This window comes from Myotis daubentonii, chromosome 1 (genome assembly GCF_963259705.1).
Source record: "Myotis daubentonii chromosome 1, mMyoDau2.1, whole genome shotgun sequence".
NCBI classification, from domain to species: Eukaryota; Metazoa; Chordata; class Mammalia; order Chiroptera; family Vespertilionidae; genus Myotis; species Myotis daubentonii.
Window position 1 is genome coordinate 40,634,869 of NC_081840.1, and position 21,819 is coordinate 40,656,687.

The window sequence follows — 21,819 nt, forward strand, 5'->3', positions numbered from 1 at the left end:
CTAATAGACAGCTCACACATAACATGGCCAAAAAATAAAATTCTTGATTCTCCCTCTTCTAGTTTTCCATCTCTGTAAAAGGTTCTGAATTCTATCTGGTTGCTCAAGACAAAAATTTACATTTTAGTTCTTTATTGCTCTTTCGCTTCTCTCCTTCCTTATGTGCTCCATCAGCAAGTTCCATGAGCTCTATCTCTAAAACATATCCTGAATCTGACCACTTATTTCCTTTCCCACAGCTAACACCCTAATCTATGGTACTATTGTCTCTTGCCTGGATTATAATAACAAATTCCCTGTGTCCTCTCTTGAGTTTCTAAATATGATCAAACCATTTCTCCTTAAAACCCTCCAAGTGCTTCCCACTGCACGTAAAATCAAATCCATGCTCCTTAAAGTTAGGTCTTTGATCGATTTTGATTTAATTTTTATATATAGTGTCAGATTGAGGTTCCAACTTCATTCCGTTGCATGTGGACATCTAGTTGTCCCAACACAATTTGTTGCAGTCTTCTTTCATCATTGCATGGTCTTAGCACCCTTGTCACAAATCAACTGTTTACAAATGTAGAAAGTTTGGTCCCCTCTCCCCTTTGAATCTTCAGTTCTGTTCTTTTGATCTATACCTGGTATGTCCTCTGATGTCAGTACCAACCTGTCTTCATTACTGTAGTTTAGAAATCAAACTATGTTTTTTTTCAAGATTGTTTTAGCTACTCTGAGACCCTTGAATTTCCATATGAATTTTTATTTATTTATTTATTTTAAAATATATTTTTATTGATTTCAGAGAGGAAGGGAGAGGGAGAGAGAGAATTATTGATTAGCTGCCTCCTGCACGCCCCCCATTGGGGATTGAGCCTGCAACCCAGGCATGTAACCTTGACCTGAATTGAACCTGGGACCCTTCAGTCCGCAGACCAATGCTCCATCCACTGAGCCAAATTGGCTAGGGCTCCATATCAATTTCTATAAAAAAAGCAAACTGGGATTTTGCGAGAGACTACATTGAATCTATAGATCAATTTGCGGAGTATTGCCCTTTTAGCAATATTAAACCTTTTAGTCCATTACCATAGGATGTTTTTCCATTTATATAAAATTTTCAGCAATGTTTTATAGTTTTCAGATTATAAGTTTTGCACTTCTTGTCTTTTTCCTGTTCTTAGGGGTAAAGGATTCAGTCTTTCATCACTAAGTATGAAATGAGTGTAGGTTTTTTCATTAATGCCCTTTCAAGTATTGAGAAAATTCCCTTCTATCCTGAGGTGGTTGTGTATGTTTTTCATGAAGGAATGTTGAATTTTGTTGCATGCTTTTTCTGCATTTATTGAGATGATCATGTGGTTTCTGTCCTTTGATCTATTGATATGGTATATTATATTAATTTTTGGATGACAACCCAGAATTCCTGATATAAACCCCACTTACATTCCTGATATAAATCCCACTTAGTTATGGTGTTTAGTTCTTTTCATATATTGCTAGATTCAGTTTGCTAGTATTTTGCTTAGGATTTTTAACATCAATATCTATAAGAAATATGGGTCTGTAGTTTTATTTTCTTATGATGTCTTTGTCTGATTTTGATATCAGGATAATGCTGGCCTCATAGAATGAGTTGGGAAGTATTCCCTCCTTTTCTAATTTTTGGAAGTGTTTGTGAAGAATTTCTATTAATTCTTTAAATGGTCTAATTCCGCAATGAAGTCATCTGGGCCTGAGGTTTCTTGTGTGTGTGTTTTTTGTGGGTAGTTTTTAAATTACGAGTCCAATTTCTTGTTATAAATCTATTCAGATTTTCTTTCTTTGTGAGTCAGTTTTGATAATTTGTGTCCATTTCATCTAAGTTATCTAATTTATTGGCCTACAGTTTTTCATAGTATTTCTTTATAATTCTTTTAATAGCTGTAAGGTCAGAAGCAATATCTCTTCTTTCATTCCTAGTTTTAGTAATGTGAGTCTTTTTTCTTGGTCAGTTTAGCTAAAGATTTATCGCTTTTGTTTCCCTTTTTAAGAAACAAACTTTTTAGCCTCCTTGGTTTTTTCTATTTTTTTTTTAATTCTCTTTCATTATTTCCTTCCTTTTGTATACTTTGGATTTAGTTTGCTTCCCATTTCCACCCAAAGTATTTTAAAGTTGAAAATAGTTTACTGATTTGACATGTTCCTTTTTGTTTTTTAATGCACTGAATCTCTGAGTTTCCTTCTAAGGCTGCTTTAGCTAAGTCCCATAACTTTTGTTATTTCATTTCTGTCAAAGTTTTTACCAATTAATCTTTTATGTCCTCTTTGTCCATTGGTTATTTAGAAATGTGTTGTTCATTTCCACATATTTGTGAATTTCCAAAAAAAAATTTCTGTTCGTAATTTCTAATTTCACTATATTGTTATCAAAGAGCATACTGTCTATGATTTCAGCTCTCTCTAATTTGTTGAGATTTGTCTTATGGCCTAGCATATGGTCTCTTCCACAGAATGTTCCAGCCCTTGAGAAGAATTTGCATTCTTCTGTTTTTGATCAGAGTGCTCTATAAATGTCTGTGTTAGGTCTAGGTGGTGTATAGTGTGGTACAAGTGTTCTAATTCTTACTAATGTGTCTGAGTGTTCTATCCATTATTGAAAGTTGGATATGGAAGTCTCCAACTATTACTGTTGAATTGTCAAATTCTTTTTTTGATTCTGACAGTTGGTGTTTCATGTATTTTGAGGCTCTGTTGTACATATATTTAGAATTGTTATATATTTCTGGTGGATGGACTATTTTATTATAAAATGCCCCTCTTTATATCTAGTAATATTTTCTTGTTCTATTTTTTTCTGATATTAGTATAGCCACGTGTGGTGACTTTGTTAAATTAATAAACACACACACAAGGTTACTAGAGCCCTGGGTGTCACACGGTTAGCCAAAGTTCAATAGAAGACCACAAGGAAAATTGCAATAGAAAAGTTTATTACTCACAAGTCCTGGAGGAAGTGCACAACATGTCTTGAGGGTCCGTGCAGGGAGGTGAAGGCAGGGTGCAGGAATAGAGAGTGGCATGACCTGGATCAAATGCCTTTATTAGAGTCAGTGAGTAGGATGCTTTGGGGTTCCAGGCTAAAGCCAGAATTGCCAGTTTAAACCAGAAGGAGCGCGGTTTGGGTAAGCTTCACAGAAGTCTTATCTAAAGGGCACACAAAGTGAAGGCCTTAGGAGGAGAGAGGGAGACTGTTTATCACAAAGGCCTTCGGTGGAGTCAGATCAGGAATTTACATTTACTTGTGACTCTGTGTCTGTTATCTAGGACATGTGCTCCTGGAGGGGCATAGTGTCAACTCAAGGCCCCTGCAGGTTGCTTGGCCACACAAAATGGATGCCAAGGCAGCAATATTATGGAGTAGCTCAGCTAAACCCCCTGACAACTATACTCTCTGTGAGACAATGTCCTCAAATGGTCTCATGGCTCTTTAAGCCAAGATTGGGAAGATTAATTAGTCTCCTTTCCCATCTGGATGCAGAAAGGCAAAAGTAAAGATCATTCTAAATTTGTGAGGTTGGCTTTAAATTTTAATTTTAAAGAAGCTTATTAAATGTTTTATAATGTTCTTGTTCATGCATAACAGGTTTAAATCTAGCCAAAGAAAATTCTAAGTGTTCAAAGTCATACCATGTGAAACTCTAAATTGAATACACAAAAATTTGGCCTTCTGAGGAGTTACTAGCTACTGATATAATTAGTTGGCACATTACAGGGGATTTGTAGCTTAATATTAACTTGATATATATTGTTGCAATTGTCTAAACGGCACAAAAGAAGCTAAAGCTATAAACACTATGCCTAAATTCTGAAGTCTCATCTATTTCAGGAGGCTAAAGAGAAGAGTGTTCACTTCGTATTAAAGTCTCTGATACAAGTAGCAATTCTTACCACACAGATGGTTCAAGGCATAGAAGGAATAATAAATGATGCAGAATCAGGACAACTGGAAATGCTTTAATTGGACCAGGACCGCGATGGTTATCTGAGCACACCAGAGATGTCACTTAACAGCTCCATTTTAATGATAACTTTAATGGTGGCTAAGAACCTGGTTCTGGAGTTGGACAGACCAGCATTTCCAATTTTGATTGCACTACCTCCTTACTCTCTAATTTTCCGTTTCCTCATCTGTTGAATAGAAAAGATAGCTCCACCTCAAAGGTTTGCTGTAAGCATTAAATGAGTTAATATACACAAAACAATCCTTTCTGTTAGATCATGTCATTTCCCAGATCAAAATCCTCCAGTGGCTTCCCATGAGATTTAGAAACCCAACTGGTTTACCAGATCCTGGCCTACCTACTAACTCAGCCACCATTTGATATAGTACTGGTACTCCTGCCTCCACCACCACCACCACCTAACCTAACTACCACTCTGACATTGTTTCTTCTCACGGTCTCCCTTCCTTACAGCACCTCATCCACTGGCCTTCTTTATACTCAAACATGCTAAGTTCTCGCCTACCTCAGGGCTTTTGCACTTGCTGTCACTCTGCCTGGAACATTCTTTCCCTATGTTTTCATGGATCATTTGCCCATGAAAACCTAAATGTTACCTCCTGAGAGACCTTTCCTGACCATTCCTTTTACTCCTTTGTCCTTCTTTATTTTTTTATTTGTAGCACTTATTACTACTTGACATTATATTATATATTTGTTTGAATGTGCTGATTACTATGGGTCTCCTTCATTAGAATGTTAGTTCCATGAGGATGTGGAGGAAGAAGGAACTTTCCTCTATTCTTTTAGGTTCTTTCTGCTGGTGTAGTCATTAAAGTGACATGAGACAGAGTAACAACAGAAAATAACCAAATTGAATACATGCATATGCATGGGAACCCCACATACATGAAAGAGAGACCCCAGGGACAGAAAGTTAAAATGAGATACATGTGGCATTCTGAACTAAGGGTGAGGTAAGGTGTCTTGGGGCTTCAAAGAATCATTGCAGGGCAGTAAGAAGAGCAAATGTTCAGTAATTGGAAGTTTCGCTGCTTTATAGATCGGTCATAAAAAGTTATTTCTGGTGATAACTCTTATTACAGACAAGGCCCCTTATTAAATTCTTTATAAAAAGTTATCTCTGGTGATAACTCTTATTACAGACAAGGCCCCTTATTAAATTCTTTAAGGGAGAGGTGACACTTTCTCCTGAGACTGCAAGGTCTTGACTGCCTTCAGCTCAAAATAATTCCCATGCCAAGTGGCACATACGAGGAAGCCTTTTCTGAGCCTTCACAAGGACTGTGTCTCATTTACCACCTTTTCCTTAGTGCTTAGAAGAATGTCTGGCTTGTAGTACTTGCTTGATACATGTTTGTTTAAAACTTAAAAACGAATGAACATTACTCAGGACATGGCTTGACCCACAGGAGTTCTAAAAATCTTCACTGACTTCAACTTCATCGTTATCAACTTCTTTCCCAGTATCCCCTGACCACTCCAATGTCTCACATCGATGTATGTGGTACTTTACAGTTTTCAAGTTCTTGTGTCATATGAGAGAGTAGGTAATAATACTTTAAAAGCAAAGCTGTGACGGCGTAAGCAGAGTTGGGATTGCTTTGACAGGTAATGAAACTGGGAAGTGCAAGGGGAGGATTCTTTCCCTACAAGTGACTTCTTTTCCCAGATGGCCCTGCCTTAAAATTCGTCTTTTCCCACCAACTAAGTCGGCTGTCCTCAGTGATACTTCCCGAAGAGTTGTCATATGATTTAGAACACACTCACCTCAGAGAGAGTGTAACGTAAATCAGATGCCAACAGTTCACAAGGAGGAGGGAGATATAAACTATTAACAATCATAAATATGTGTGTGAGTTAAGTTAAAAGTCTAATAGACTTTAAGAAGTTCACATTCTATAGCGAGGGTTTGGTCAAATTCGTAAAATAGCTAGCGAAAGAATCCTTTAAAGATAGGTTCTGGGATGGGGCCTGCCCCAGATGAAAATTGTAGTTAGGAATCTGACATCTACTGGGACAAGGGATGGAGTAAAGGGGGCGCCAGTCCATAGCAAGAAACAACTCGGGACAAGTTACATGTTTCCACCTGTTTCTGCAATTCCACGATCTTCGTTATTCTGTTATTTGAATTTCTGCCATTCTTTTAAAGTCAAGATCCTGACCACATATTTTACTTTCTTATTCTTTTAATATTTAATATCTATCACATATATGCCTCTAATGCTCAGTGTTCAAGGAATATCCAATGCAGAACATTTATAACAGTTAAATAATATCAATGGCCTTAATAAATAATTATGATTTGTGCCTGGCCAGCGTGGCTCAGTGGATGAGGGTCTAACTATGAACCAGGAGGTCATGGTTATTTGGTTATCTGATTCCCAGTCAGGGCACATGCCCAGGTTGCAGGCTTGATCCCCAGTGGTGGGGAGAGGGGGGCCGTGCAGAAGGCAGCTAATCAATGATGCTTTTTCATCATTGATGTTTCTATCTTTCTCTCCCTCTCCCTTCTTCTCTGAAATCGATAAAAATATATTTTTAATTAAATAAATAATCATAATTTGTTGTAGTTTTTTTTCAAATACAGGCTTACTATTATAATTCAATGTAGGATTATTAGAAAGAATCTTCTACATTAACTCTGTGCTAGCTATAATTATTCCTATTTCCAGACAAGTTAAGTATTAATACAACCTTTCTAATTTTTTTCAATCTGACTGACAGTTATTAAATAAGCAGCCCTCAGGGAAAACCATGTCTTATAAACTGGCCATTTTAAATTCATTCAAAACACGACTCTTCGTGGGCGGGCAGTGCCCTGGATCTCTCTGGGCCAAACTCTGAGGCAGAGGATTCCATTTTATGACTCTCCAACTTTTGAAGTTCTCCTATGAGGTTAGTAATCTCTCCCACACACTCACTCTCCTATCTGTCTGCCCGCACTGTCCCTAGCAAGTCAGATCCCACGCAGAGCTGCTTGTCTATATAGTGCCCTTATATAAATTAGGAAAAGGCAGTTTCCTCCCTACAGGGGACCTGATTTGGTAGCCACAATGGCCAGGGCACAGGCTTTGCCCATAGAACACAGGCAGGATTGGAGCCCCACTTGCCCCTTGGCGGGGGGCCCTAGAGTACTGTGGCAGGAGCTGAAGTCTGTTCCTTCTCTGCTGCTCACAGGCTGTCCACATCTCTACTCTCATCCTGGGAGATGACTACCTGCTAAATCATATGGAGTAGAATAAGTCTTTATTGAGGAGCAGTCTAGCACAGTGGGGGCTGCACAGCAAAGTGCGGAAGAGTGAGCAACCTAAAGCCAGATGTCCTGGCCTTGAGTCCTGCCTCTACCAATTAATAACCTGAGACTAGGCAAGTTATGCAAGTTTTCTGTGCCCCAGTCGGGGTAAGAACATGTTTATTTTATTATTATTCTTTAAGCTAAATACACTAGTATATGTTTCACATAAGAGTGATAATTCACTGGGCAAAAGAAGCACGAAGGGTCCTCTAGACAGAGAGGACAAAGGCAGGGTCTATGTGATAGGTTCTGTAAGGCCTATATGAATGAATATATGTAAATGTTTAATATGTATGCAGTACACATTATTTATTAATATAGGTTAGACCAAAAACCCTAGGAAGGCTGTTTAAATAGTGCCTCCTCACGCAGTTATGAGCAACTGGATAAAAGTACAGTTCATGTAAGAATGCTTCACTTTCACGCCTTCCACCAACCCTTTCTGGAGTCAGAGACTGGCAGGCTGGGTTAAAATCATTCAGCAAGCATTTGAACACTTTCTGTGCACAGAGGTAGACAAAAACATTTATAAAGACAACCCCACCCCCAAAGCATTCTCCCTAATTTCAAAAAGTCAATCAAAATAAGAAAACGATATTAATTGTCAAACAAAGGTGACCGTATCAGGACACATGGCGTAGACCTTCTAGTTTACTAGAATGGACTCATGCTTAGAGATAGATCATCTTTGAATCCAGGCTCACTTACTTATTGGCTGGGTGAGCTCAAGTTAGTTACTTAATTTCCATGAGATTTAGTAGGTAACATGAGGGAGAAAAAGTTTCAAGGCTTATTGTAAGGATTAAGATAATAACAGAACAAAAGGGGTCTGGCACATAGGCATATTGTCTTTATCAATATTTTCTATCATCATCATCATCATCATCATCATCATCATCATCTAAATTCCATTGTAAACATCTGTGATGGCTCGTAATATTCCACAGGTTGAAGTTCAGATACATCAAATTTCAGGCCTTTGAGAATTCAGCCTCATCTAACTTCCTATCCACTCTTTTTAAAAATATATATATATATATATTTTATTGATTTTTTACAGAGAGGAAGGGAGAAGGATCGAGAGTCAGAAACATTGATGAGAGAGAAACATCAATCAGCTGCCTCCTGCACACTTCCTACTGGTAATGTGCCCGCAACCAAGGTACATGCCCTTGACTGGAATCGAACCTGGGACCCTTGAGTCAGCTCCATCCACCAAGCCAAACCAGTTGCAGTGATGGCAAACCTATGACATGTGTGTCAGAGGTGACACGTGAAATCATTTTTTGGTTGATTTTTCTTTGTTAAATGGTATTTAAATATATAAAATAAATATCAAAACTATAAGTCTTTGTTTTACTATGGTTGCAAATATCAAAAAATTTCTATATGTGACACGGCACCAGAGTTAAGTTAGGGTTTTTCAAAATGCTGACACGCCGAGCTCTAAAGGTTCGCCATCACTGAAGGGCTTCTTATCCACTCTTTTCACCATGAACTTTACAGTCCAAACACATGGAACCACTTACAGCTTACAGAACATGCTGTCACATAGACCCTGCCTTTGTCCTCTCTGTCTAGAGGACCCTTCTTGCTTCTTTTGCCCAGTGAATTATCACTCTTATGTGAAACATATATATTTAGCTTAAAGAATAATAATGAAGTAAACATGTTCTTACCCCCCAGGTTAAGAAACATAAACAGAAGGCCACTGTACTCCACATTTTTTTAAAAAAATCATCTGTGATTTGTATTTTTAAAGTATAAGAAATAAAATCCTCACATTTATGGATCACCTTTGCCATGAAAAAATCAAGGAATTTAATTGTGGCCTAAAAGCCAAAATGACTCCTTGTCACTGCAGGGATGCTACTAGAAATTAAAATATTCAAATACAATTTGATCGGTATGATATTATGGAGAAAAAAATATTTTAATATTTCAAAATTAAGCAGTTTTTCTATGATGTTTGCTTCTTTTGAAAACCTACAGCACGGTTCCTTTGTTTAAAATAAAGATGGTGGGTTTTATTACTATTACTGCTATTACTATCATTGGGGGCGGGGGCCTGTCTTTTTATGTTTCTCTTGACTGGTCAGAAGGGGCCACTAGGTGGCAGAGGATGCTTCCTGTGTTTACAATGAGAAAGCCTTTTTAAAATTGTCGGTGTGAAACAGGTTTTGGAAAACATAAAAAGCGTCACACTATAGACTTCATAGGTTACCATATAGCACCAGCAGCCCATGGCCCTGCAATCAGCAATTTTTGCCTGTTGGCTACATTGCAGTAACAACCACAGCAATAGTATCAAAACCACACTTACTGAGCGATGGCTGTGTACCAGACACCAGACTAAGGGGTGTCCACACCTTATGCTGTTTAATCCTCACAGCAGTCAGAGGAGGCAAACATTGCTCATCTCCTTTTTGCAGAAGAAAAAGCTGGGTTTTGAAGAGAAGAAACAATGTGCATAGTAGCAGAGGCCAGATCCAAAGGAGGTCTGTCAGATTTCGTAGCCTGAGGGATTAAGAACTTCACTCTAAAGATTCTCAGAACTGGGAGAATATTTAATTTTTTTGTAGGATTAACCACTCTGTGATATAATTAGGTTTAGACATGTATTGACTTTAGGTATTTTCAATATTGTAGATCTGTGTTAATATCTGAGCTTAATCCTTAAAGACTTTATGAAATAAAGAGTTTGTTAAGGACTTTACATGCGTGTAGGCACAACCCCTTATCTCTTTTCACATTTAGTGGCCATTTGTACCCAATTTCTAATAATCATATTTAATCTATTCCCTCAAAATCTCCTTTCCATTATGCTTGTATGCCAAAAAAGGGAAATTTATTAATGAAAGCCAGTTTTTCCAGTTTTTTGTAGATCCTTAAGCCAAAAATTTATAAGTTCTCTGCAAGTGTTATTGACAAGAACTATACTATAATCGTCTCAATGTATATGTATATATATAGTGTGTATATATATATATGTAAAATGAAATGACAGTCATTTAAAAGTTAGTTTTGCAATGTAATGTGCTCATCTTCAGAAAACTACAGCCTATTCTAAAGCCTCAAGCTGACAGAAGGCATCCATTATAGCAAAGAGGAATTTTTCTTTATTTCCTAAGAAACATTTAATAAATACCTTAAAGATATAATGGGGAAATTATGAAACTATGGAGACAATATTGGTTAATGTTAAGCTTTGTGCCAATATGTGACTTTTATAAATCTGTATGGGGCAGCGATTATGTAGAAATTTCACAGGACTGCGTGACTCATAGGAAAGTTCACAGGGCTGGGCTTCCTTTAATTGGAAAAATTTTACTTAGTGTCTTTATCCTTGTGTTTCCTTTCTGTTTTTCCTCTTTGGAAAAAAAAAAGTTGAGAGCCTACACAAATGTTATTTAAATAAACAAAGAGTGTCTTCAAATCTTCATATTCCTGGATACGAAGGTGGGACTGATGACTGAATGAAGGAAACTTAAATCTCATATGCTATTACTTGCTATGTTACGACATTATCCTCAAATCAGAATGATGAAATCTTACACTGCATTCATATCATGCTTTACAGTTTAGAAGGTGCTTTCAAAAACATTAGCGTTTTTAACTGTTAGAACCATTCTTTGAAATAGGGAAGGGAAAGAAGTGAGCATATCAGAATAGCCATTGATAGTTTATTGGAGGTTGGTAGTTTGTTGGATGTTAAATGTCTTACTTATTTTATTATTATTTAAGCTAGAATTTAGTGGATTTTTTTATTTTTTCATTATAAAGATCTACCAATTATAAAAGGTAATACTCTTTTATTTGGTTTCCTTTTAAGTATTCAAACTTTCATGTTTTATTGGCACTTTTAAAATGTACAATCATACTACACATTTAAGTTAGACCAATATAATGTATATCATTAGGAACTTTTCAAAAAATGAAAATAAATACGTAAAACTTTAAAGAATCCAATTTCTTAGGAATTTGGGAAAAAGAGTTGCTGCATACTGATTGTAAATTTTACTGGCAAGTAACTTTTTAATATTAGTTTTTAGCTAAAAAATAAAAGTATATTGGAGATTAGCAATTTAAGGCTATTTACTGTCACTTTATTGATTCACTGATTTTTCATATTGATTCACTGATTTTTACTGGCTCCTTTTCACTTTTTTTAATAAAGAAGTTATATTTACCTATAACAATTTTGAGAGGCTTCTTAGGTCAACAGAAATTTCTTTCAGTTTTGCAATTTAAAATATTATGCATTTAGATTATAATTATCCTGTATAATATTACTTTAGCTTCCTATTGCCTCTAGTTGTTGCTGAATATTCATTTCCATCCAATTCACTGTTTAGGAAGAGATTATTGCCTGTATTTTTATGTTTTGCATGATTTGTATATGTATTATTATGCAATGAAATTACTAAAAGTCAGACATTTTACATATTTATCCCCTTCCCTGAATTTCTATAACACCTTCTGTTTTCCTATTAAAAATAGCTATTTTTGACTTACCTAATAAACATCAAGAGCCATTGTTCCATTGCAAATAGCAGTATAAATTTAACAAACAGAGGGCAGCATTGGCAAAGGCACTAGGGTAAAATTTTTATATTGTATAAAATTGCTTCCCCTTTGCTATTATACTAAAGTAAGTAGGGCTAGTTGCTATGACAATCAAATCTCAAAATGTCAATGGCTTAACACAATAGAAGTTTATTTTTTGCTCTCATGTAAAGTCTGATGAGGAGGATCTGGGTTGGAGAATAGCCTCCAATGTGGTCAGTCATTCAGGGAACTTGTCCCCACTATCTGCTAGGACCTCAGACTTCTCTGCTGGATTGTCCGCATCCAGCTGGCAAGTAGGAACTGAGGAGGTATGGAGGATCACATCAAAAGTTTGTATAATAGGCCTGGAAATGGTCAACATCCTTCTGTCCTTGTTCCATGGGCCATAACTCAGTCATGTGCAAGGGAGGCTGGGAAATGTTGTTTAGCTCTGTATCCAGGAGGTAAAGGAAAAGATTTTGTTGAACATGTAGCAGTTCTTGCCTAGCCCATAGTAGTAACCCAATGAAAGAAGTTACTTTCAGTAACTCTTTCATGTCTTCCTTATGCAGAAGCAATTTAAATTCGGGACTGCAGGATTTGCAAAACTCACCCTGCCCTGTTATCACACCTAATCTTTGAACCTGTGGAGGAGCAATTTTCAACCAGTATGCCTCAAGAATTTTTAAAACATGCAACATCTGATTATTTAGTCAGGGGCATTGACCTCTTTTCCCTTAGATTGTCAAATTTAAAAAATGACAACAGCCAACACAACAGCAATAGCTATCCAGTATGAATGAATCAAAATTATACCTATTTTTTTGTTAGATCAGCAAAAAATATTTTTTCGGTGTGCCGTAGAATTTTAGTTTATGTGTGCTATGAGATGAAAAGGTTGAAAATCGACGCTGTAGGGTAAATAGATTATCGTGAATTCTGTTACTGAGAGATCTCAAATGTTATATGGCTCTGCACAGCTTTAACGCAGACAGTAGGCTTTCGTGGATAGGCATGAAAGAGGAAAAATGGACATGCAGTGGCCAAGTAGAGGCTCAGATTGACATCACTTGGCTGAGGGCACTGCTCATATGCCAGAATGAGAACTCTACCGCCATCTCTTCAGCTCTCCTCTGAACCTCTTTGCCATTGCCTGTGGCATGACCTGGCCTCCACCTGTGGCAGCCAGTGAATTCCTGGGAATGTGGCCAATGTTATTAGTAGAATGAAAAATGAAAACCTGAACAAGAAAAATAATGAGGTTCATTAAGCAAATATATTGAGTAGTTTAGTGAGATTTAAAATAGATGAAAATATTGTTTTTATCCTCATGCTATAAAGGACACTGGAGCCTAGCACAGAATTTGGTAATTGAGTTGTTTGGTTATTGAAAATTACATTCAAGTGCATTGATCACCTTTTAAATCTTTGAAGCTGATTGAATATAAATTTGACTTGATGGTTTAAATTTGAATATGTCGTAAAAAGGCTTTACCCCCTTTTATGGAGATTAAGAGAAACCTTTTCTGCTAACTTGTTTTACTGTTGTTGCCATGGAGACCACAGAAAGCACAATCTTCATAAATTTATAACCCAAGTTAATTAGCCTCTAAGCAATGAATATTTTTATACATTTATTCACTTCAAAAATATTTGAAGTGATTTACATTTTTGTCAAAAATGAATATGGATTTGTTTACTTGCTTCAGTTTCATAAATAATGCAGCCCAGAATCATAGATTATAAACATAGATTTAATTTACTGAAATATTCATTTTATGAATCTAAAGTTACTAATTAGTTCACAAAACGTTATAGTAAAAAAAGCAATTAATGGTATAACTTTTTTTGTTCATTACAAATCATTAAAATGTGAAATTATAATAAAAATGTATATGTAATAGCAAATTTAATGTTAATATTCCATTCCAAATTATCTAATATTCAAATATTGTCTGTTCTAAATTTTAGAATTATTATTACTTCAAAATATATACATAAAATGAGAATCAATAAAAGTCATGACAAAGTCATATGTTGTTGTGAGTTTTGTTCGTGATGGTTATGACCTGCAATATTTACTTAACTCTCATAACAAACTTTTTGCTTGAATGATAACATATTTCCCCCCCAAGTATTGTGGCTTTCTCATTTTCAGTTATGACTTCCACAAAGGGCTCTGTAAGGATTCTGGAGAAAATATGAATTTAGCCCACATGACTATTACAATTCTATAAAATCATTCATTTTAGCCAGAAATGGCATTTTATGCTTACTCTCATGTAAGAGGAAAAGCAAGTTCACATTGCTGTTCTCCCTGAGGAATGTCAACAAGGTTCTGCATATTAGCTTGGGCTTGGATGCAGCCTTCTGCTGGGGTGCAGAGGGAGAAGCAGCTGTCCTTGGGGTCTCCTTCTAACCAGCCTCTAACTATCCAGGCTAGAGAATCACCCACCTCTTCTTAAAACTACCCTCTCCACGAAAGATCTACAAAATAGTTTTGCTGCAACTGATAATCAGAGTGTAAACTGAAGCGAAGTTGGGGCTACTGGGGGCAGTCTGAAGCCTGTACTCCCTACCAGAGAGGCCAACAAGCTCTGGAGCCTGTGTGTCACCCAGCTCAGCCATTCACCAATTAGATCACCCCAGACAAATTACTAACCCTCTCTCTTCCTCAGTTTCCTCTTAGTGTAAAACGGGGACGATAATAGGACTTATTTCATAAAAAGTGCTGTGAGGACTTGTATTTGCTTACAAAAGTCAATGGTTAAATTTTCAGAAATTTTGCAAGTTGTTAAATAAATGTTATCCTATCTAATAAAGAGGGAATATGCCAATTGAGCCTCACACCATTGCAAAGATGGTGGCGCCCACAGCTAATAAGGAGGGAATATGCTAATTGACTGCCATGCCCTCAAAGGTGGCGGCACCCACAGCCACAAGATGGTGGTGCCTGTCTCTGGAGTCCTCCAGTTCCCTAAGCCCCCCAGCTGTCCAGGGCCAGCCCGAGGTTCAGGCAAACCTCAGATGGTGGCCGCCCAGCCGCCCAGGGCCAGTCGAGGCTTGCGCTGCCAGCAGTAGCAGCAGCAGAGGTGTGATGGGGGTGTTGCCTTCCCCTGATCACCGGGTCTCCTCCCGCCCCTGATGGCTCCTAGACTGTGAGAGAGGGCAGGCTGGGCTGAGGGACACCCCTCTCCAGTGCATGAATTTTCATGCACTGGGCCTCTAGTATTAAATAAAAGGTAGTAAATACTCAAAATTCATTACTTCCTAATTATTTTACTATTACTTATGTTTTTAGGATATTTATATCTACTGTATCTGTATGGTGCAAATAGTATATAAAGGTGGGCTACTGTAAATTTCTGCCCGACTCCCATGTTCAGCGATATTGGTAGCTTGAAATTGGCCATGATTGGGGGTAATATTTACACATGGAAATTGACAATCATTGCAAATCTGACTTTTTTTCTTTCTTTTTTTTTTTTTGAGAACTGATTATCAAACATTTATAAGTAGCCAGATCATCACTGTTTATAGTGTGTTTAGGATTTGTCATCCTAAAAACTATGTTCAACATATGTTAATAAATATATATTACATATTAAAATGTAAATATGTTAAATATGTGCATGTATATATAAAAATAATAGCTAATTGGCACTTTAAATTCTCCAAATGTATTATCCATTATTATTTCTGAGTTGTTTTTATGCATCAGCATTCTTTCCTCCATTTCTTCTTCAGCTCTACTTTTTTTCTTCTTCTCTATGAGGAGATATGACAATAATTGAAAATCATTCTTTTTCCCGATTCTTTCTGCCCAAGCTCAATAGACTTGACTTTAAGCCCCGCCCCCACCAGAGCAGAGATTATGTGCATCCAATTTAGCACCAACCTATGAGCCTGCTGCTTAGCAGCCCTCAATAATCACTGCCCTGCAGATCCACCTGAGGACCGGCAGGGAGGGTGCTGCAGAGGCTTTGCAGGACGCACACAGAAGTCTCCCTTCTGCTCACTCTGGCTCTCTCATGACCCTTTTGGTTCTGGAGAGTCAAAGCTGCAATAGGAAGTGCTGCCTTTCAACACCGTTATCCTCCCTACACCATCACCAAGATTCACTAGAAAGGCTTTAGAACATGTCCTAAAGAGTGTATTTGAGTAAATGAAAACAGCAGTGGACTGTTCTGTGAAGACCTATGAAAATATAATGATTTACTAAGATTTTCATGTGTCCCCAGTTTCAGATGCTCTTCCTCTTTGCCCTTTTTCCTCCACTGTATATGCCAAGTCAAGAGCTTTCCTATGTAGTGATGGTTGTCAAACTGGCTCTGGTTTGGAGAATCAGATATATTCATGTTGTTTGTCAATTTAATGACCTGCTTTGGTTCATTTTACAACTAGAAATCCCTCTGCCTCATGGCCTAATTTGGTTTTCATTAATTTAACATTTAATGAAGAACTCTGAGATTGAATTTTACCAGTTTTGGCTGTGTTCTATTTTAAATTATAGGTTACCCTTTTGCCCTAATTCAAACTAACAGTAACACCTGAATTTTGAGTTGCAGTTGAACATATAAAAATATTGATTTGCTAAGGTATAGCTATCTAAAATTACTTTTAGTAAACAAAGTCATTTCTAGATTCTTAAATTTAGAGAGAACTATCCAAGGGATTTTTATGCATGACTTTTGCCACAAACCGCAGTGATCTTCCTAGAGCTCTTAATAGTTCAGGATCTGTAACTGGCTCTTTTATGCTACTAGGGCTAACTTATCCAAATATGTAAACTTGTATCTTCAAATTACTATAGACAAAACATAACATTCTAAGAAAATAACTTTCTTTTAATAAAAAGTCCCTTAAGGGTTTTTTAAAATCAACTAAGTACTTTATCTCAAGATTTTGCTGCCCAAATCATGTATTTTTTTCCAAAAAACTTTTTTACTTTTAAATTACAGTTGATATACAATATATTAGTTTTAGGTATACAACATAGTGGTTAGACATTTATACAACTTCCAAAGTGATCACCCTGATAAGTCTAGGACCTACTTGACTGCCCAAATCATCTTAAATAGACTATGGATTGGCATTAATATACCATCTGGAGCAATTGGGTTGATTTTTAGGTTAAAGGTGGCCATCTGCAGGGGTGGCTTAGTGGTCTAACGTGGCCCACTAATATTGTCCCAGCTGCGAAGCAGATGGTGCGGTGAGCAGAGGGTAGCGATAGGGGGCCTGCCCTATGGTTTCATCTGTCTACAGGCTACAATACACTCTCTCCACTGGGGGCTCAAAAACATCCCCTTCCATCTCTGCCTCCCTAGCTCTCAACAGAGATCTGAAATGTGAACTATTTTTTTGTATAGCAGAAGATAATAGGATGACTTCCACACATCGTTGAAAAAAAAAAATGATCCGAGTTCAGGGAGAGGCCTGGGTTAGGAGTCCCCTGAAGAATAAGTGTTGCAATGTTTTTGAATGGCGGGCCATCTGCTAGGCTATGGGAACCTGCTGGGTCCAGCTGGCTGCCCGACACATAAGGGTGTCACTGATTAATATATCATGTGAGACACGTTAACACCATAGTTGTAGGAGGTGGTGCCCAGTGTAGTATGAAGCTAAAATTAAAAAGACAGATCTGGAACTTGTTCTACATGATATGACCTACTATGAGATTTAAAGTGTATCATATTTGGGAGTATAAGTTGGGTAAAGCTATAAAACTTGTTCCTTTTTCTTTTATACAATGAAGATCAATTATTTTTTTCAAAATGTAAAATATCCTCTTCTATAAAATGTAAAGATCAGACTATCTCTTTAGTAAAAGACTCTTCCATCCTGACGCAGATTTTGGATGGTGTTACCAGGATGTAATATGCTATTTCATGAATGCAGTGTATGTCCCAAGTGCCTTACATTGTCGTGACTTCCTTTGAGTGACGTTTCTGTCTCACAAACGTTCTTATTCATATTTTTGAAGGGAGTAGGTGTAGCACCGTTTGCAGCCATTATATAGCTTTTTGAAGTATGTTACGCATTATCTGAGTGATCTGTCTACTACTCTTACATCTTCCAGACAGGCTGGTAAATTTCTAGTAGCACTCTCCATCTTGAAATACAGTTGACAGAAACAGAAGGAACACTTGACAACTACTGGGGGAAATGTTACAACTGGATTATACTTTCCCTTTCCAAAGGAAAAATAGCATTTAGACATAGAAAATAGGTGGGAAATCTACACTGAGCTTAGGCGCCATTGGATCTGTAATACACTGACAGTTCTTGGCAATTCTCAGTGAAATTAGTAAATCTCTTCTCCATGAAGGAAGTCATATGAAAACGGACCACAGTTTTCTGTATTTTCCTTTGTTGGATCTCTCCAGTGCTCATGGGCATTATACAGGTGAATTGTGATAATGTACTAATAGTTCTACAAACCAGAAGCATCATTGATATTATTGGTTTGTGGACATTTAGCTCTAAGCTAAAGTCATAGTCTGGGGCTTCCCTTCTCCATCTAGCAAAGGGAACAGGAACTGGGGTGAGACTTCTGGAGTTCTGGCAAGTGGAGAGCGGTATTTTGCCTATCTATTCAAATGCTTTGTGGGCCCCAGTTTGGTCAGTCTGAGCCTCCAGACACAATTGGCCTGGTCTTTCAGGGAGCAGCAGTTGGGATGAAGAGAGAGGAGGGAAAAGAAGAGGGAGGTGAGCAGCTTGGGTCAACCAGCTCCTATCTGTGGGCAGAGTCCACCCTGACTGGACAGGAGGAAAGGGGAGTCCTTGCAGTCAAGCCAGAGGGAAGGCACTACTTACACAAAGTTAAAGAATGAATGTTGGGACATGCAATTTCCTGTGGGAGTTAAAACCCAAACTCCCACACTGAAGACCTGCTCCTCTTCAGACAGTGCTACAATCTACCAGCAAATCGCTGGGCTTCCCTTGTAGCATCAGCCTTTGATGACAATCAACATTTGAGATAATTATCATTCATAAGAAGTAAAATACTATTTTAAGGATTTGTTAGCTTCTCCTTTGTTAGGCAATGTGATTCCACAGAAATTCTGGTTCACCCTGATGAAATTCAAAGATGATTAAAATGAGATGAAATAAAAATAATTCTAAAAAAATTACGTTTTAAGATGTTGCACGCACCTTACTAAGGAGAACAGGAATCAGAGCTGTGTTCAAAGGAGGTATCTTTCCCAAAAGCAGGGGAAGACACAAAAACAAACTTGAGCAGTGGCTCACAGCCAATTTTATATCATTTGGACTGAGAACAAAGTGTGCCTCAACATGTATTGTTAGAAAAGAACATATCCTGCTCGAATGGGGGAGTGGGTAAAAGTGATTTATGAGGTGCTTTTGAAAAAAACACGCTTCCTGGAAAACAAATGGGAGACAATCAATGAAACAGTTGTAAATGCTGACTATTAAAATTCAGGAACCCGACAATATAAATGGAAACATGAGCATAAGATGAATGGGGGGGGGGGGGGGGGGGAGGGGCGCGGTAACTTAAGGTCAATACTCATCTCAGGCTCTTTGTATTCAAATGACCATGACTAAATAAGTCTCTACTCTTATTTCCTGACATATATAAATTGTAGCTGCCAGTGACCTAAATTTGAAGTTATTTTGTCTTTGATGTGTTCAATATATGTTTAAAAAAAAACCCACAATAAAATCTCAAAGTAAAATTACCCACTAGAAGAGGGTCTGGTAGCCACCAAGAAACTTCAAGTTTCGATACATTGGGTCATTTAAATTGATGTTTAAGGACATGGTATTTTTATTTGTCTGGAAGCTGGATTATAAAATCGAGAAGGTGCTCTCTAGCAGCACTAACTTCTGGGCTAAGACAAAAGGTGTGTGTGATATTGCATCCGGTGCCGAACACAGAAAATGTAGAGGCCGCCCCTGTTTTCTGAGTTGGGGCCAGTGACACATTCCCTGGGCAGAGTGGACATGTGATCCTTCATCCCTCCCCTCACCTTCTCTTGTCACAGCCTTCTCCCCTGCCACCACCAGCCCAGGTGCAGCACATTTAACATTATATTAAAAGCAGCGAAGAAGGAGCTAGCACCAGCAGGGGATGGGGAACAGGCTGCTCTTTGCCACAGAACATTCCTACCCTAAACCTGCCTTTGGCATGGCCCTCCTAGGGCAGCAGGTGGCCTAGCCTTCCACCTCTCTGCTGTGTGTTCCTGCTGGATTCCTGGAGGCATTCCTGCTAGGCAGAGGTGCATGTTGTTCCCGCCATGGCTTTAAGTGGTCTCTACATTTCCCCAGGCCCATTAGAGGGAAAGTAGGGGAGGGTGGGGGTACGGGGAAGAGATCAACCAAAGGACTTGTATGCATGCATATAAGCCAAACCAATGGACATGGACAACAGGGGGATGAGAGCATGAGTGTGGGGGGGTGGGGAGGATGGGGGTTAATCGGGGGGAATGAGGACACATTTGTAATTCCTTAACTAATAAAGAATTTAAAGATAAAAAAAAAGATAGAGAGAGAGAAGATTGCTGAGCTCACATACTACTGAAACTAGGAAACAGCTAGCTATCAGTTGACTAACAATATGCTTATCATGCCCAAAAGTATAGCATTTCTGGTTAAAAACAAACACACACAAAAAAACCCAACAAGCTTGTTTAGCCAAAAAAAATGAGTATTTCTTCCTCATTATGGAAAAAAAGTGCTAGACTTCAAATGTGATAAATGCATGAACTGACCCAATCCTTATTTTTTTATTAAATGATGAAGAAAATTTATACAGATTAAACTTAGTTTTCTATTGATACTTCTTTAGAATTTTCATAAATAAGTGAAGTTTGTTTTATATTTATAAATGTATTTTAATAAATTTTTATAAATGCATTTTTATTATAGCTTTCAAAAGTTCCTAATACAAATGGTACCATTTTCTGTAGATATAATGCGTGTAATAAAAGTAATATGTAATAGTTTATCTCTGTGCTTAAGTAGTAATATAAAATAACAACAGTGACAGACAGCGATTAAGTTAATCAAGAGAAATATATGTTCAATAATCATCCTTTAATGAGATACAATAGAAAATATTTACCTACCATTTTCAATCCAAGTATGTAAGGAGAAATGTAGACTTACTTAAAGGTTTAATTTTCAAAAATAAACATAAAGCAAACAAAAAGGGAATAAAACCAAATAAAGATTAAATAAGATTTTGTGCATATCAAAGTCAGGAATTCCACAGTCCCTGGTCACAGAAACCAAAAAATCAACCTTTCTACTACATTAATGTTTGAACCTATGTATTCTTTTACTGGAGTATATTAGGGATTACCCCACATAATATGTATTTATAGAGCCTCAAACAACAATTAATTGAAGGCAATTATCAACAGTATTAGGACACCTTAGAATTCAATGTCTTTGCAGGGAGAAGGGGATTTTTATAACAGTTTATTGTGCCATCAAATACCACTAAGTTAGGGTACTTTATTAAGCTTACTAGTATATACATGAAAGAGCTGTAACATAGCTAATGCGAAGAAAGGCTCCTGGATTTTATGTTCAGCAGATTCTGTTGTATACTTTTATAAAACTTTTTCTTAAAATTTCATGTTATCAATGAAAAAAATATCTACACAGGATATGTGTTGACGGAGTCTATAGACATCTATCAGCCATTTGAAATTTAGTTTTGAGAAGCTTTATTAAGCTCACCCACACTTCGCCTCACCAGGGATAATTAATGTGTGAGCTGGTAAGTTCTACATTCACCCACTTGCCATTTTTGCTGGGTCTTTCTTCTGATATAGCATGGTATTTTTTGTTAAGAGCAATGTTCCCTCTGGAAATCATACATGAAAAGCAATCAGAAATTATTAGCCACAGGGGAGTATTGGATCACGGATAGGAAACCCTAGTATAAAGCCTTCCCTGGAGACTAAACTCCCAGGAGACACAGCCACCTCTGCCATCTTTCTTTCCTTC

The 21,819-nt window shown here is 37.4% G+C and overlaps 1 long non-coding RNA gene across 1 annotated transcript in view; it reads right to left on the reverse strand.

The window, feature by feature from the left end:
• LOC132234862 (uncharacterized) overlaps positions 1-21,819 on the reverse strand; it is a 213,650-nt gene that overhangs the window by 16,785 nt on the left and 175,046 nt on the right. The gene's annotated exons all lie outside the window — the stretch shown is intronic.